The sequence below is a fragment of the Cupressus sempervirens genome, chromosome 6, assembly GCF_028749045.1.
Source record: "Cupressus sempervirens isolate cs-2001-9-10 chromosome 6, ASM2874904v1, whole genome shotgun sequence".
Taxonomy (NCBI): Eukaryota; Viridiplantae; Streptophyta; class Pinopsida; order Cupressales; family Cupressaceae; genus Cupressus; species Cupressus sempervirens.
Genome location: NC_143123.1, coordinates 200238412 through 200257811, shown reverse-complemented (window position 1 = coordinate 200257811; position 19400 = coordinate 200238412). Strand labels below are relative to the sequence as shown.

At 35.9% G+C, this 19400-nt stretch overlaps 1 long non-coding RNA gene across 1 annotated transcript; it reads right to left on the bottom strand.

The window, feature by feature from the left end:
* Positions 1 to 7042: 7042 nt before the first annotated feature.
* On the bottom strand, positions 7043 to 9646 carry LOC149551926 (uncharacterized). Its single transcript, XR_016352832.1, has 2 exons — positions 9230 to 9646; positions 7043 to 7338 (listed from the first exon to the last, which is right to left on the bottom strand). It is a non-coding gene; the product is annotated as an uncharacterized LOC149551926 (long non-coding RNA).
* Between the last annotated feature and the right edge of the window lie 9754 nt (positions 9647 to 19400).

Below are 19400 nucleotides of genomic sequence, written 5' to 3'. Positions count from 1 at the left end.
ACGGGAACTGCCTACTACCGAACTTGTGGCTCTACTAAGGGAACTTGCTAGGAATCAAGCATAGATCATTGATATGCAGCAACTCATGGAAGAAACTCTCAAGAAGTTGGTGGAGAACAAAATATCTGGAGAACAAAATGGTCACAGCGCGGACTCAGTGTCAGGTAAATCAAACCCTCAACCAGCATGCTCGCGACCTTCCATGCCAACTTTTCCACCACAGACGGAGGCACAACACAAAGGGAGACAACCAACCTTCGAAGAGATGAGAAAATATTGGAAGAATGTAAACCTTGAAGAAGATATATCCTACAAAGATTACACAAATCTGAGAATGAGATAAAAAACAGAGAATAGTTTAACGATGATCTTAGAAGAAAGTTGAGTAAGGTAAATCTGTCACCATTTGATGGATCTGATTCCATATCTGCACAAGCATGGGAAATGAAAGCCGATACCTACTTCCAGCTAAATCCCATGCCAGAAGAAGCAATCAAATTTGTTGCGCTGCACTTGGAGGGAGTGGCGCATGAATGGTGGCACCACGGCACCATCACATTAGGGCATGATCAAATAAATACCTATGCGAAATTCATGGAGAGATTGATAGAATAATTTGATGGTAAAGATCTGGAGCTCAATTTCAAAGATTTGGCACAACTGAGACAAACTGAATCAGTTGATCAGTTCATTGCAGAGTTTCAAAGACTCTATTTTAGTCACGAACATTTTCGAAAGAAGACGGGTAGTGCTCTTCATGGACGAATTGACAGAACCTTTGAAGGGTTGGGTGAAGGGGTTCAATCCTGCCACCCTGTCAAAAGCAATCATTAAAGCATGAAGTATGGCATCGTCATCGACATCCTATCAAAGCTACTCACATCCTAAACTGCTGATATTTCTGAGGGTCAAACATCCGCCCAAGAAGCCATTGTTGGATGAAGCTACCAGACAGGAACTTCGAAGGAAGAAATTGTGTTTAAATTGCAAGGGACCTTGGGAGCCTGGCCACCAATGCCTCGGAAAGGGAAAGATCCATTACATTGAGGTCATGTCCGATGAGGATGAATACAAAGAAATGCCTACCAAAGATGACCAACCCCACAATGACACCAACATCAATTTGAATCGTACAAAAGACAATTGCTGCTTTGGTACAACGTGGAGGAACCATTGCATTGGCTAGCAACCCGAGGTGCACAGTTTTTTGTGTATGGGGTACCCTTCAAGAATAAAGGGTTACAGTAATGTTGGATAGCTGAGCTACTCTAAATTTCATAAACTCATCCTTGGTAAAACGAAGAAGTCTACCTATGGAGGTGCACACAGGCTTTCAGGTCAAGGTCGTCGGAGGGACTTCTCTACCGTACACGCACCTTGTTCCTCAACTGAGTATCACAATGGCGAATCACACGGTGATTGAGGACTTCTTCATAGTGGACCAAGCCAAAATGGAAATTATTCTTGGCATATAGTGGATGGAGACCCTTGATGAATACACTCAGAGTTTCAAATGGATGGACTTCACTTTTGTTGTTGACGGAAAGAAGGTTGTCCTCTGAGGAATGGCAAATGAAGGTTCAAAGGAAGTTTCTGCACATCAGATGGAAGCAATTTTTCGACACGATGACGTTGCATGGGCTACGCATTATCTTATCTCGGCAGAACCTATAAAGGGGCATCAAACACCTCCGCAGGATGATGAACTTCAAGATATTTTAAGTAGACATGATAAAATTTCCATGGATATTCCTCTTGGCATACCACCTCATCGAGGGTTCGAACACACTATTGAATTAGAATCAAGAGCAAAGCCAGTCATAACCACACCGTACCACCATCCCAAATATTCAAAGATGAGATTGAAAGGACAATTGAGGAATTGCTAGAGAAAGGATGGATCCATCCCAACTCTAGCCCATTCGCGTCATCTGTGGTCTTGGTCTAAAAGGATGGGATGATGCGCATGTGTGTGGACTACCGCACGTTGAACAAATAAACAATAAAGAATAGATATCCCATTCCAAGGATAGATGAGCTACTGGATGAACTGCATGGCACGGTCTATTTTTCAAAAATAGATCTCCATTCTGAATACCATCAGATCCGCATGACGGAAGATGTGGAGAAAACGACTTTTCATTGTCTGAGTTTTTGGTCATGCCATTCGGATTGACCAATGCACCTAATACATTTCAATCATGCATGAACCGCATCTTCAACAAACAATTGCGTAAGTATTTATTGGTATTCTTTGATGATCTTATTTATAGCAAGACATGGGAGGAGCACGTGAAGCATCTGAATGAAGTTCTAAGTATCATGGAGGAATAGTCCTTGTTCGCCAAATAGTCCAAATGTAAATTTGGTATGACAAAAATATTGTACTTGGGGCATGTTGTTGATAAATATAGAGTTCAAGTGCATTAGGAGAAGATTCAGGCTATCCTCGACTAGCCTCCCCCAAAATCACTCACAAATTTGCGAGGATTCTTCAAACTATGCAGTTACTACAGGAGGTTCGTTAAAGGATTCTCTCAGCTTAGTGCACCTTTAACGGATCTGACGAAGAAGGGATCATTCCAGTGGAACAAAAAGGCACAACTCACCTTTGATAAGCTGAAAGAGGCTATGAGCACTTGTCCCGTACTTGCACTACCTGATTTCACTCACCCGTTCATTTTGGAGTGCGACGCATCCGAGGAAGGCATTGGAGCGGTATTGATGCAAGATAGACACCCCATCGCTTATGAGAGCAGGAAGCTTACACCAGCAGAACACCTATATTCCATCGATGACAAAGAAATGTTGGTCATCGTACATGCACTAACCAAGTTCCGACAGTATCTAGTAGGTGCCAAATGTGTCGTCCGTACAGATCACAACAATCTGAGATATTTTCTGGAGCAACGGGACTTGAACGAATGGCAACAAAAATGGGTAAGCAAGGTTCAAGCTTTTGATTTTGATATTGAGTATGTGAAAGAGAAGAACAATGTAGTTGCAAATGCCTTGTCCAGAGACCCCACCATCTGCTCGCTAGACCAGATTTTACCTAACTGGAAGGCATATCTGTTAGTGGAATATTCCAAGAATACATTTGCTTGTGAAATAATAGATGGCCACACTCACGATGATCGGTACAAAGTGGTGAATGAAATCATCTACTATAAAGGTCGAATATACTTGGTGCCAAAATCTAAATTAAAGCAAAAAATCTTGAAGGAAGTAAACGACTCACCTTTGGCTGGACACTCAGGTTTCCTCAAAACTTACAGAAGTCTTCGGGAGAGGTTTTCATCGAAAAGACTTAAAGGGGACGTGTTGCAATATGTAAGACAGTGTACGGTCTGCCAACAGAACAAGTATGAACATACTCCTACCGGGCTGCTACAACCTTTACCAATTCCCAAACATAAGTGGGAAAGTATATCAATGGATTTCATAATAGGTCTTCCCAAGGTGAATGGAAAAGATTGTATCTTTGTGGTGGTTGACAAATTGACAAAGTATGCACATTTCTTCGCCATCCCCTCGGACCTTTAGGTTGCACAAGTTGTCGATCTATTTTTTTGAGAAGTCTTTCATCTGCACGGGTTACCCCAAAACATCGTCAGTGATCAGGATGGATGATTTGTCAGTATCTTTTGAACAAAACTATTTCAGATGGCAAGGACAGAATTATCACCAAATACAAGTTACCACCAGCAGGCGGACGAACAAACCGAGATTGTGAATAAATGGCTTGAAGGCTACCTTCTGAACTATGTTTCGGCACAATGAGCGTGGGTAAAATGGATCCATCTGGGGGAATATTGCTGCAATACCATGCATCACATGTCTATCAAGATGGCATCATTCAAAGCTTTGTATGGGTACAAACCCCTCTCTTTCGTCGACACCATTTTGGGTGACAGTTGCACTCCAAGGGCGAGGGACTAGCTTTAGGAGGGACAGGACATACTGAGGTGCTTGAAAGAAAACCTACAGTGGGCACAAAATCAATAGAAGATGTACACCGACAAACATGGGATAGAGAGAAGTTTTGAGGGGGATCTGTTCTATCTCCGACTTTCAACCATACCGACAATCTTCATTAAAGGTAACAGGAAAGAAAAAATTGAAGCCACGATTTTATGGCCCCTATCGTGTGGTCTGTCGCATTGGTGAAGTAGCGTACAAACTGGAACTTCTAGAGGGGAGCTGCATTCATAATGTCTTCCATGTTTCTTGTTTGAAGAAAGCCATAGGGCAAAACATCACAGTTGCTACCGACCTTCCACCACTCAATCAAGAAGGAAAGCTCATTTTGGAACCTACTAAGATCCTCGAGGTACGTGAAAAGACCCTACGGAACCGCACTGTGAAGGAATACTTGGTACACTAGCAACACCTACCGTTGAACGATGCAACGTGGGAAGGTGAGTACATTCTCTAGCACCGAACGGGAGGACTATAATGTTTCCATTATAAAATAAATAATAAATTAAACTTTTGTAATGGGCCAATTGATTTAGCGTATCTCGAACCCTTTTTTTTTTGTTTCTGAAATGTCCCTGTTTTGATTTTGTATGATATTTCCAACCTTTAATCAGATCTTTAAGATCAAACAACTGATATCACAAAGATCCACCAAATTTCTTAAGAAACCCCAAATCGGGTATGTCGAAAATAGTGCCAAAAAGCTTCACAGCTTCACCTGTTATTAATAAATCTGAAAGTAGACATTTTTACAGAAATTTGAGCAGCATAACAGCCTATAAAATGTCATTTCCAGATCTATATAGCCTTTACAAAACAGCTCACAAATGTAGGACAAAAACTATGCTCATCGGGCTCCCGAAATTAACACAAAAATGCTCGGAAACACCACAAAGACACTAATAAACTATCTCAGAAGTTTAATCACGTCCCAATACATATATTCAGCTCTATTTTAACAGCTTAAAGTCTGAAATACAGCAGCAACCAAAACTGATATGAAATGCTCAACTGAAAACACCAAACTCATGCAAAAAACCACATCCAAAAACCCACAAATCTACACTGTTCAGCACAAAGGCAAACTCTGTATGAGCATGCACATGGAATGGCTTCAAACTCCCGTCCTTAGCCTTCCTGGAAACCTGCAAACTCCCGTTCTTGGGTCTCCCTGGAAACCTGCAAACTCCCGTTCTTGGGTCTCCTTCTCCACAGGTTTGGCAGCCTCTGAAGAATAACAAAGAATGAGCAAAAATCAAGTTCTGGAATGAGCCCAAAATGCCTCCAAACCCCTTAAAAGAGGGCATAACTGTAACTCACGTCCAAGAGAGGTTAATGAAACTTATTTTAATAATAATTTTCATTTATTAGTCCAACGGTTTCCAAAGATTAACCCCCTTTTTTCGAAACTTCACTTTCTTGGGCCTGCTTGCCTTAGCAAAGATTTTCTTTTTTAATTATTTGAAAAGGGGACATGACAGTTTCTGTAGTTTGTGTCGCTGTTGGCTATCTTTCTACACCCTCGGAAAAGTTTCCCGATGGGTATTTAAGCACAGCTTGTAGGAAGTCTGTAGGTATGCTTGGATATATTTCTCAGTACTGCGAATTCTTGTTGGAGTTCTCTATAATTCGTCATTTTGGAAGTGAAAGATCTTCTCTACTTGGCTCGTGCAGTTTTGGTAGGACTCAACCCTCACCCTATTCCGTTGTTGCATGTATTACTTTGCTCAGATCTGGCAAATTGGAGCACCCTCTCTTGGCAAACATATACTGAAGAATTTGTGTTCAAATCTTTATTATTGTGTTCGGATTTCATCTAAATCTATTGTATTTATATGGACAAGATAGCATTCACAGTTGTATTCTAATACCTATCCATACAACTTCCTATCATCTCTGTATTGCCTCCACCTGGGCCATATGACCTCCACTCACCATCGACATCTCTGTACCTTCCTTCCTCAATCCACTCTACAACATCTTAGCCCTCTTCTACACTGTGCAAACAACCCTTCACTGCCATCATACGAAAATTTTCATACACCGTACTGTCTCTCCATTTGCATCCCCCATACAAACCTGCTGAAATCTTCGTACGCCCTTCTATAAGTCACCATACAACCTCCCACAAACACCGTACGACCACTAACAACTACCATACGACATGCATTAGGACTTGTAGTGATTCTTAGTATTTTCCACTATACAGACACCATCTCCAGTCACTCCACTCTACCGTACGAACTAATTCCCCTGCCACTGTATGGCCATTACCATCAAAACACCACCGTACTGCCTTTCCAAACACCATCTACACTATATGGACATTCAATCCATCGTATCTTATCAGAGTTTGAGCAAGGTGACGGGAATAGAACACTACATACATATTCAGCCAGCCTTTGAGTTAGTTAAGGTTTATTAGGATCACTGTTTCTAATTCTTGATAGAAGTGTAGTTAGAGATTCACCCTGCCTATTACTCACTTCATGAGTAAGTAGATTTTTTCTTAAAAGATAAGAAGAAAGGATATTGTTAACACCCATTTTACAAAATCTTTCAACTTCTTGCTTACCTTGAGTTGATCCAAGGAACGATGAGAAGGAGGAGCCTTCTTTTTAAAGTAGGAGAGACTCTGTCTCACATGCTGTGGCTGGTCATCCTATTTTGCAACTAGATTTTTACCCAAAACTATCGGTTGCAAAATATCCACCCAACAAGAATAGCAAAAACAATGTTGCAACCATCTGTACAAGTAATTCTTAATGTTGTCCCTCTCATTAGTCCTTGCTGACAAACCCAATATGTCAGTGACATTGCTATGATGGCAGTTTGATTGGTATTTGTCTTTGGGACATTTAATGACTCATAAAGATGGCACACATTGATATATTATTAAGTGCCTCTTGACCAGAACTCAAGTTTGTGGCAATAATGTTTAGCACAATACATATAACATTATTTATATTGATCATGTGGGGACAACTCTATTGTGGTATTGTTACTTAATTTTAACTCATGCTAAAATTCAGTTCTGAAAGATCAAATTCATATTCAAAGATGCAGAAAGATACTTTTTCATTTATATTGAAAGAATAAGAAAATGTCCTTGTATTATTCATTCTTTTTTTAATATACAATTGATATTTACAAAAGAGATGCTGAAAATTAAATTCTCACACAAAGTGACTGTGATAGTAGTCTCCTACTTGCTGATATATATTCTACTGTACAAAGTAAATGACAGAAAAGAAAGCAAAGGAGTAGAATTCATGGACACTGGTCATTGCCTGTAATGACTAGTCGTTTTCTGTCCATCCGCTGCCTCAGGCCGCGTTCCATCCATGCATTCAAGTCCTACATTCATAACGCAATTTGGTAGATCCAACGGATGTAAGCAATGCAAGCGTCTCATTCATCTCATTCAGTTTCCCAAAATGTCATTCATTTTCATAAAATAAGATATATATCAACAAGGAAGGAAACCTATCATACTGAAATGCTTTACTACTAACATGTTTGTTTCCTATGGAGTGTTCTGTTTCTAATGGGTACGCGGATATAACAATAGGCTCCCACAAGGGTTATTGAGCCCAACGTGCCCACTAGAAATAGGACCTATGAAGCTAATCTAGAGCACGATAACAACAGTATTAAAGGGATGTACATATGAAACCTTTTACTTCTATTAATAAATTTGTTTCAGCAAGTACAATATAAACTAAGATTGCAAATGAGTAGATATAAACAGAAAGCTACAGGAAGATCCAGTCAGAGATTGCAGTAAAAGTTATGAGTTCTCTAATTTTTCTTCACAGAATAACAACAAAAATCAAAAGGTAAAATAAAGCAAAGTTATTATCTATGGTAGCTGTATTTTTATCAGAATGAAAAAAAAGAGATAAAATGCATCACAACTTCCAGAATACAAGCAGAAAATTCAAGTTGTGATATGAAGGAGATCACTAGAAAAAATATTTCAGCTTTCATCAAGGTCATGTAGAATGCAGCAGAAATAACCCAATGTCAGTTTGTGTAATATAGTGAACCACAAGTATCAGAAGGTTGGCAAATCCAAATCTCGTAACTTCAAACAGCATGATCACACTATTATCAGGAAGGACATAATGGGCAGCAAGCTACAGTGGATGTTGATCAAAGAAAAAGAAAAGAAAAGAAAAAAAAATCTCTAAAAGGCATTCAGTAAGGATACATATGCGAACAACAAAAATCTGATAATGCTACAGGAGGCAGCTCACACTACAGAAAGGTGCATTCAGCAAGACCTTTACAAGTTATAATGCAACAGGAGGTCATAATAGAGTAACAAGAAAATAAATTGTTTGCCAAGATAGAGTGTTACAAATAAAATAAAAAACAGATTTTTGTGCATATTTTTGAGCTAAATGAACATGCATTGCATCTAAATCAATGAAGATCTTAATCAATGATATGTTCAGGAAAGTCAAATCATGTACTAAGGGTAGCTGGAAAAGTAATGTAAAGCTAAAATTTCTACCAGCACTTAGTGATTAAATAGTAATGTGGTAATACGTCAGCATTAATTGACTAAAATCTGGAAATAACATTCAAGTCTGCAGAAATACAAATGCAACTCATGATTTGAAGAGAGAGAGGGATTAGATCTGAAACAATAAGCTGCTACAGAAGGGAAAAATAAAACAGAATGAGCAAGAAAAATCGAACTCATAAATATCCCAGCAAGCAAGAGTTTTTATCTCCATTTTAAGCAACAAAATGGCTGTGACTGGAGAAAGCCAATGTAAGACTCAAGAATATGTAAAATGACAACAGCAAGATTTTCTTCATACATTGGCGGTTCACAACTCATGCCAGAATACAAAAACAGTACCTTCATGTCACACCGTCATAATTTAATTTTAGAAACCAAAAAAAATTGCAAAAGAATAACAGAGAAAACCCACAAGGAGAAATACATTTACAAGTAAATATCAACTACAGGGTTACGTTTTCTACATGAGAGATGGAATCTCTAGCAAAACAACAAATGAAAGAATTTAAAAACCATTACTTCCAGCATGAATGATCCAGCAAAACGTTAAGGTCCTAGAAAATTCTCTAGCATAGCAGCCAAATAATAAGTCGTGAGGCATAACAAATGCGCTCCATAACCCAGCAAAATAAATAATGACATCCTTTAGAATACCAAGCAATGGCAAAAGGAGTTATGGCTGTCTGAGTGCCAAGAAAAGATCATTTAACTTACAGCAAAAGAAGCCACAGGTGAACAACAGCAATATCTTCCTCTTCAAACAGCCGCAAGTAAGGACCCAAAAAATGGCGATTCAAGGAAAGAGAAGGAAATAAAACCATGGTGGCTTCAAGTTCTCGGCACTCCAATCATGGCGATCTCCAACAAAAAAAATCACACATTCTCTCAAGAATGCAGAAAATTTCTTCAAAACCTTCATTCATGGCGGCTTTAATTCGAAATAACTCCAGATTTAGCGGCTAGAATGCAAAAACGTGAATACAGAGATACCAACAGCAAGTGATGGTTTTGAAAAATGGCCCTGAAACTCGATTAAAACACCAGAAACTAGTAATGGCAGCTGAAAATCAAGGGAAAACCCTATGCCTTCATTCTTATTGAGCTCTCCAAGAGGCACAACATATACAAAATGAATGAATTTATTAACCGTTTGCTGGAATTAACCTGGAATAGGGAAACGAGAATAGGAAATTTGGAATAAATCTATTCCAATTTTGATCCAATGCAAGAATAAATCTAATTCCAAAAAATACTTGGAATTCGATTTATGCTCATTTTGGGCCAAAATTGGAATAGATTTATTCCAATTTTTCTATTCCTGTTTCCCTATTCCAGGTTGATTACAGCAAACAAACGAGCCTTTAGGGTTAAGATGTAACATATATTGCCCTTATTCATTTTCTATAATTTTTGGGGTCCGATGCATTAAGTGGGGTTTTTTTTTTCTTATTTTTCATGTCCTGAATATGTCACGGGTTGTGAGTTCTAGTGTTTTTGGAAAACACTTAGTATCTTTTTGCATATTGTATGTAAAATAAGAATATATAGTAGTGTTACTATAAACTATTTTATGTTCTTGTTAATGTGCAAACCTTTAGAGCATGTATTTCTATATTTTGCTATATTTAGCATTTAGGATAAACTCGACATGTGCCTTGAGAGGGAAAAAGGGAAATTTGAATTTGTCTTATGACTAATGGGTCAATAAGACATATGTTGAAATACTTAGTCTTAGGAATTATGAGGAATGCTATATTCAAAGACTTAGAATTATCATTTAAAGTCATGAGGAGTTTTTTTAGGGTTTAGTTTGGGTCGGATTTGGTTTTGACTAGGTATTTTTGGGGGTTTTATGATCAGTTGGAGAACTTTGAGGGTGGTTATGAGTGAGTCATGGGGGTTATTATGACTTAGTGGCATTATAGGGTAGTGAGTCATCATTTTGTTGAGGATTGACTCCTTTTTTGGAGCTTTTTTTTTCCATGATTTCAACCCAAGGTGGTTCCTCGTTTTGGGGGTCATTTATTGGTTGTTGAAGAAGGTTTTTCTTTTTGGCATATTCTATCACTTGTGCTTGTAGAAGGATTCAGTACTGATCATAGACCTGGGGGTTATTATTCACTACGTCTTCAATATTGTTTCAGATTGGAAATGTATTTACTATTTTCAGAACCTTGAAGGAATATATTGAGCATTGGAGATCTATTTTTGGTGTCATGTCTTTGTATGCAGATTAATGGTTGATATTTCTTATAGTGTTATACTGAAACCTTTAAGATTTGTCCTGTTAGGCATCTTTCCATGACTATTATTGTTCTATGCAGGTCAAAAAATATACCAGTTATTGTATGTGTTAAATGTGATTAAGTTCCTTTTAATACCTTCAAGTGTTTGGTCTTCTTTTGAAATACTTATGTGTAGATCAATGTGTCAAAAAATTGTATCAGTTTATCCATTCCTAAATTTTTGTCAACTTGTGTTCAAAAAAAAAAACGCAATTTTAATCACAACCTTTGGTGTATTGCCATTTTACCTAGGAATTTGTTTTAAATCAATCTTTTCATATCCCTTTTCCTCACAAGTTTCTTTTCTAGTCATATGTTCGCAAGTGATATACCATTGAAAAATTTTTATAGGAACCGGCCTAGAATCTGGAGGTTCAGTCTTGTTTTAGGTCACCCACACCTTTGGATTGATCCAATGTTCTCTAGAAATCTCTAGTATTTTGATGCAGAGATAGGGTGCAATTTCTAGAGTTAACAGTTATCAAACACATTGCATTTGGTTATCGGGTTCATTGGTTACACATCATTGTTTTAACAGGTTACCTTGATGACAGCAATGAGACAATTGTTCATGTGGATAGTGATTGAAATGTTGAACATATCTCTTGTCTTGACGATGGTTGGTGGACTTGAAAATGATTATCTTTTATTTTGTGAAAATCAAATGACTTTGCATTATTATTTGGTGCTCACTGAAATATGTCTAGGGCAAACAAAGTTCATTTTCATTTGTTAAATTGATAAGCTAATTTTGCATGGTTACCGGGAGACCCGTCTCCCCCCTAAAAGTCGCGTCTCGAAGATCGAGACACGTCTTGGAGACTTTTCACATCTTCGGAGACTTCAAAAAAGGTTGGAGACTTCATGACAAAGTCTCCTGAAGTCTCCCCGTCTCCTAATCCAAAAAGTGAAGTCTCCCCGAAGTCTCCTGATAAAATATAAATGTAAAATATAATATTAAATAATTTTATATATTTTAGCCCTCATTTAAATGTTTTTAATGCAAAAATTAAGACCACCGATAATTTAAATGATTAAATCATTTAAAATATTTACTTTAAAAACATTAGAAACACTTTTAAAAAATTATTTTTATTCTAAATTCCAAATGAACCAACAATAATTAGAAATATTTGAGAAATAATTAAAACCACTAAGAACAACCAAAAATATTTAAATATTTAAATTAAAAATGTAGATATTTATGTTGTGATATTTCTATAGATATTTATGTTTACAAATATCCGATTGAACTTCCAAGATATTTATATTATAATTTATTATATCTCCTACTATTTTGGATTCTATCACGAGGTGATACTCCTGAGTTGCAATCATTTGCAATAAGATTGTTGTCACAAGTGGCTAGTTCTTCAGCTTCTTAGAGGAATTGGAGCACTTATGGTTTTATTCATTCATTGAAGAGGAACCGATTGGGATCAAAGAAAGCAGAGAACTTGGTGTACATTCATAGCACACTCTGCCTTCTCTCTCGTGTTGATCCTACATATATGGAAGGTCCCTCAGCAAAATGGGATCAAATTGCACATGATGGAGATGTTGTAGCCATGGTGGAAGAAGCGGTTGACCCAAATGGCCTTAATCATTTGCCCCCAGTTGTACTACCATCAAAGGAACCTGAGTTGGAGAGTGATGATTTTTTGGTGAGCATGATAGCTGAAGACCTTGAGATGGATGATCACAACCTTGTGGAGTAGATGATAGTACCATTGACATACTAATACTATATATATTTTTGTTTTTTGTTTATTGTATAAAGTGTACTTCTTCTTTTTTTGTGTATCGGCAATTCAACATCAAACTATACTTTTTTTAATTTAAAATTTGAATATGTAATGATAATCTCAGCGAGTATCAATCTGATATGATGGTGATCATATGCAATATTCAAAAAAAAAAAGTCTATGAGATACAATATTGTGATCATGTGAGTTTTGAAATCTTTGACTCTATGAATCTATTTTAATTTTTAATGTGACAACACTATTATTATTTACTTTAGTCTTTTAGTCTTATAGTACTACTATTTTCAAGTTTTGTATTTACTTTTAGTATTAGAATCTTTAAGTTTAAACTATTAAAAATTTAATTTAAAAAAAAAAAAAAAAAAAAATTGCCGTCTCCAAGTACCCCCGTCTCCTATTTGAAAAATTGTCGTACCAGTACCGGAGACCTCAAAGTCTCCCCGTCTCCCAGTGACCTTGTAATTTTGTTTTGAACCCTACAGCCTCCGCCATGCAATACCTGAAACAGTCACAAAGAGGCTTTTTTCAGTTGCATTTCACATGGGTTTTTACTATGTTAGTTAGCATGGAGCAAGGATTTTTTTGGTGGTATTCTTGCCAAATTTGGTGGAGTCACCTTGCAGTTTTCATGGGATCTTCACAAGTTGTTTTCACTTCATTTTTTTAACAGGTACTTGAATCTATTTCACTCTAAGTTAAGAGCTGAATCAATTTCTTTAAAAGAGGTAATACTCTTAAAAACAACAGTTACAGTTGAATTCAACTCTTTTCTTCTAAGGATCAGATTGAAAAAGTAAAATTTCATGATTGAAATTCAATAGCCATTGAAAGGTTTTTATTCCTTAGTTGAAATTGAAAAGATTTAGTTATGGAAATGTAACTGTTTATTTTTGAGTCTTGAGTAAAATCCTAACTCGAGGATTCAAAGTTGACTCATGCTATGTTTGATAGTTGCAGAAGTTTTTGGAAATATTTAAAATGAAACTATGGTAATTATTAATTCTTCATGAGTTTGAGTCAAGGGTTTGCATTGTGCACAAACTACGTTTCTTGTTACGACATGTTGTAAAGATGCCCTAACTCGGGAATCACTAGGGTAACAGGAACAATTTTTTTAACACATTTTTTTTGTTGTAACAAAACCCTAACTAGGCTTTGTAACCCAACACAAGAGTTTGCATTCTTAAAGACAAGTTCATTTTGTTTAAACTTTTACATAATCCTTCTAAGGTTTTTGAACCCTAACTCGAGGGTTACCATGGAAGAATTTGTGATCAGACTATTTGTTAAAAATGTTGATTTCTTCTATGTTACAAATAGTTACTTTCTCAAAGCAGTTGTATCAATTTGATGACTTATTCAGATTGTTATTCTCAAATAGTTCTAGAAATTACTATGGGGCAATTATTTTTTTTGAAGGTGCATGTGTAAATGTATATAGTGCAGAACAAGTGTATGTACACATACATGTACTTAAAGAAAATGTGTGACTACTAAAAAACTCTTTTCTTATGGTACAAAGTGATAGTGTGTGCACTCAAAAGGAATTTAAAAATTTTGTGTAACACAAAGACACATATTGTACTATCTTGCATATCATTCTCTTCATGAACATTTAATAATCTTATAATTACAAGACTATGTTTCACTTGTAGGATTATTCACTGCTGAGTTAAACATTTGTGAAAAGTTGATATAGGGATTGGTGCTACTAAACAAATGTACTTGAGTTGGTGCTTGTTAGAATAATAAAAGGATTTAGATATGGAGTGGTTTTTCTACCCAGGAGGGTTTTCCACTTAGCAAATATTGGTATCTTTGCATCATGTGCTAAACTAGTTTTCTTCATGATTTAAGTATATTGGTTCTTTTAGCAAAGTTGCTCTGATACCTTATCTTTATCTTGAGCTTTCATTTGAATTCCTGTCTAAATGTTTATATACCCCATGTTGCAAATCATGTTTCAGTTTTGATTTAAACAGCAAGGTTACATTATTTAGATACATGCTTAAATGTTGAAGTCTTTGTCTCAGTTGGAACAACAAAGAACACTTAACATCATTCATCGTTTACATTGAATGATTATACAAATGCTTTTTGAAAACTTTATGTTAAGTTGATAATAATATGTTCTTGTCTTGTCAAGTTGGTATTTCATTTCTGATGAAGCATTCAGCTTTCCATACTTCAATATTGAAGGAGTCAAAAAAGTTTTCAGTCTTGAAAAATTTTGAGGTCACTCTTATTCACCCTCCCCTCTCCCCTCCCAAGATTGATTCACTTCCAACAAGGGGTATCAGACTATAGGGTCCCTCCATATAGGTTTGTCCTAGGGTTGATCTTGGTCTATAGGAAGTGTCCTCATTGCTCACTAAGGAGAAAAAGTTTCACTTACAAGGCTCCCCCAATTTGATGGCACTAATTATGTATTTTTGAAAGTCATGGTGGAATCATTTTTGAGTCCCCTTGACGTTTGAATGTGAGAGGCAGTTACAAACAAGTATAGTGTTCCCACCACTGTGCATGTAGATCCTAATGACAAAACTAAGTATGAAATGAATGGAAGAGCTAAATTTTCCATTCTACATGGTATTACCAAGGATGTTTTTGTGAAATTCGTGTATTGCAAGTCTGCAAATGAAATATGGGAAAAAATTGAAACAGTTTATCAGGGAGATGCTAAAGTAAAAGAATCTAAACTTCTTACGCTTGAGAATCAATTTGATTCTTTGAAATGAACAATGATGAAACTATCGCAAACTATTTTTTCAGAATTGATGGGGTTGTTAATGCCCGAAGAGGCCTTTTTTAGAATATTGATGAGTATGATGTAGTGACAAAGGTGGCTAGAACATTACTGCCCAATTTGAAACAAAGATATCAACTCTTGAAGAAAAGAGAAAAAATCCCAATATGTCTTTACACAAACTTCAAGGCATACTTACTACCTATGAAATGAGAATATGAAGTACTCCTACATTTAAAGAAACTACTTCCAAAGCATAAAAGAAGGACAAGGTTGATAGTGAGTATGGAATATCTGATGCTTTTGAAGCTTTTCCTGTTAAATTTTTTAAAAAGAAGTATAAGGGTAAGTTACCCTAATGTTTTAATTGTTGCAAAGTAGGACACTTTTCTGCTAAGTGTCTTTACATTGATCAAACTAATGATGAGGATAATGTTAAAGAAATATCATTCTCTACAAATGTAATAGCACTGCCATTATTTCTGTGTGTTCCAAGTGTAGATTTGAATGTGTATAAACATGAGTAGAGGAGACATGTCTCTATGGTAATACATCAGTTAATAACCATTTAGACAATATTAACAATCATATAAACCTATCTATATATATTATATATAAGTAGATATATGAGAGTTTGTCTAATTGATGATTATCCAATAACCATAGAATAATTATCTCTAGGTCAATTCAACTTGACTAAAGCTACAACATTAACACTCCCTCTTAGCTAGGGAGGATTGTTATAAAACACATTATGCTCTTAAGCATATAGAGAGATGTCATCTCAATATGATATTCTTGGAATGACATATTTAAGGATATCAACATATATCCATCAAAATAGATGGTATCTTTCAATATCATTCAAAGTATGATTCAACAAGGAATACCAACCATATGATATTCATCATACTTATATTCTCTAGGTATGTGTACTGGCATCAAGTCCATGATGCCTACCAAGAGAATATGTCATATCCTAGAGGGATATGTGTTATCTAATCTCTAGGACAACTTAATGTAGTCCATCAGAATAACAAGTGGCTATCATAATCTCCAGGACAACAACTAAATGTAGTCCACCATTAATAGCAGATAGGTTTTCATGACCTCTAGGACAACAACTTAATGTAGTCCATCATGATAATAGGTCAAGTCATTATTAAGATTGTCACCTTACAACAGCGACCATTATCAAACATCAATGAAAGATCGTCAACTTTCATGATGTTTTTCAACAGAATCATGTAGTAACCCACATGACATCCACCATGAATCATGTTAGAGGGTGGATCCGCCGTAGCTTCTCCTAGAGGGTGAAACAAGGGCTTTCACCTCAAACTTCTCTCTCACAGAGAAGAATGCATTGCAAGGAATTTCATCTCGCACTTCTCCTTCATAGGGAAAAACTCACTAACAATGGATTGTACTTCAAAATTCTCCCTCTAAACAAAGATCCTAGGAAGTTAGAATCCTCTAGCTACTCCCTCAGAAGCTCAAGTTGGACTTCTTCACTCTTTGTTCAACGATGTCTGTGATAAACTGCCAAACTTCTTTTGAATCTAATATCAATCCTTTGACCTCCCCATCCAAGGTTGCCTCTAATGAAGTGTCAAATCCCTTTGAATCTGATATCAATCTTCCAAATTTCTTGGTAATAAGTCATGTTATGCTCCTTGGTTCAACAAGTACCCATCTATCTAGAAATGTTCTAGTTTGGATATTAGCATAACGGTCTTCCATACTATGAATCATAGTCCTTTGACTACTATAGTTTCCTAATCACTCAAGAAACTAATTCTACATGTTCCACTCCCGTTGAATCAATATGACCAAGATCATCAAAATTTTACTGAAGCATATCCTCTATCTACTCTCTTGTTATAGAAGGATACTCATAATCCCAATCATAGAAGTATCTTGCTCCAAGTGCCTCTCTTTAATCTAGCATGATTAACATAGGACTAATGAGTTCTAGATCCAAAATCACTTTCAAATTACTGTCATAAGATTGAGTCCAACACAATATTTGCTAGCATGCCTCTCATGTATCATTCTTCTTTTCATGCAAAAATATCCTTGAAGACAAAGGAATAGATCAAGGAAAATCTTATAGTACATATAGAAATACAAATAAGAGAGAGACTATAGTGAGTAGATGCTTATCTGCATATAAACAACCTTGATATAGGTTACTCTAATGAAGGTCCATATGTATCAATTCATAAAACACCTCTGTATTGTAACATCCGCTTTTTACTTGGTGTTAACTAACAACTAACATATCAAAGAAATACAGTTATTACTTCATCTTCATAGGAAGATAGTTATATCAGTTATGCTTATGTGAATGAGATTAACAGTTATAATCACTTAAATAGAAAACTCATAAGTAACATCTGAAAATACCATCAATGAATTTACTATGGAAATTAAAATCTACATACCATGGAATTTTGAACCAAATATCAATGTAGGGCTGCTTTTGCAATCACCCAGATTAGTCCACATACCACTATATCATTTAGGGCATGACATACTACTATATCAATTACCATTGGATCATTTAAAGCATTAGATACCACTGTATCATTTAGGGCTTCAGATACCACTGTATCATTTAGGGCTTCAGATACCACTATATCACTTAGGGCTTCAGATACCACTATATCATTTCTTTCCTTCCAATTTGCTTAATGTGGCATCAACATAAGATTAGAAAATATGCTCATAATCATTATTCTTATAAATGAAAATTTGAAATAACAATCCTATAGATATATTCCTTATTCAATTAGAAGATCAACTGATCTAACTAGTTGCCAATTATATTGATGATAAGAATAGCTTTCACTTAAAGAAATAACTATAACGATGATACAAATCAATTAATCTTACCTTCTACTTAACTTACATCATAAAAGTAAAAATACATGTTTCTGACATACGTTTGAATGCATAGGTTATCTTTATCTGATGCACGTCTGACATCTTGTGGAGAGGGGAAACATTATTAAGGGCTTAACCACCCAACCTCAGACCATAACTTATCCCCACACAATCTCTAATGAGAATGGCCCTCCCGACTCGAAATAGACATGGAACACCTTGACATCCACTGAGCATCCTAGTATCTAATCACACCACTTGACTTGACAACAAGAGAATACAATAAACATGATCATGCATGAACTATTAAATGATTCCTTTTTAAAATGATAAATATTGTTATTTCACATCTAATTCTATTTTATGTTATTGCAGATTCCTTTCTCTCACCTCTTCACCCTTCCCATGGCTAAACAGTTAGTGAATCCTAGGTGTTCAGAATTTCAGAGCAACACAACTCTTATTGTTTCATGAAGATTATGTACTTCCAACATTTCACAATCTATGATTTACATGATTAAATTCTTTAAAACAATAAATGCAGAAATAACTACCATCTGATTCCAATGACTACTGGCAAAAAATAATATATGATTCCATATTATAGACACTTTACTATGCATATTGGTAACAACTCCCTAGAGTTCTTTAGCTTTGAATGAGAATAATCTACAACTTGTAGCCATGGAAATTGGATTGTAAAAACATTGGAATAACATTAATTAGAAATGATTATCACATGACCTGATATAAAACCAGAACTATCTAGAGTCTCACTAAACGATTTGTATCAGCTCTTCTTCAGATGCTTGCAAACATACCCACAGTGTTTGAATACTACATAAATCCTTAACAAGAAAAGAACATATACATTTGACTAAATCAAGATGGCACTGCTATGAGATGGAAAGATCTTCCGCCTCCCTCAACTTCAACAAGGATAAACAATATACGACAGACTTGTAAAAAGAAAAGCACTACTATAAACTGCAGAGATTTCGAATGAAATTCGAATGGTTTTTTGCATAGTATCGAGTTTAGATGATAGTAGGAAATGAACCAGGAAATCGTGAATAATAAAAGGAAGTCGAAAATGATTACTGAAAAATGTAGCATGAACAAGGCAGTCAGGTGTTTGGAAAAGATGTTCGTCTTCTTCTCACGGCTTATGATATAAAATAGTAACTAACCTTTTCATA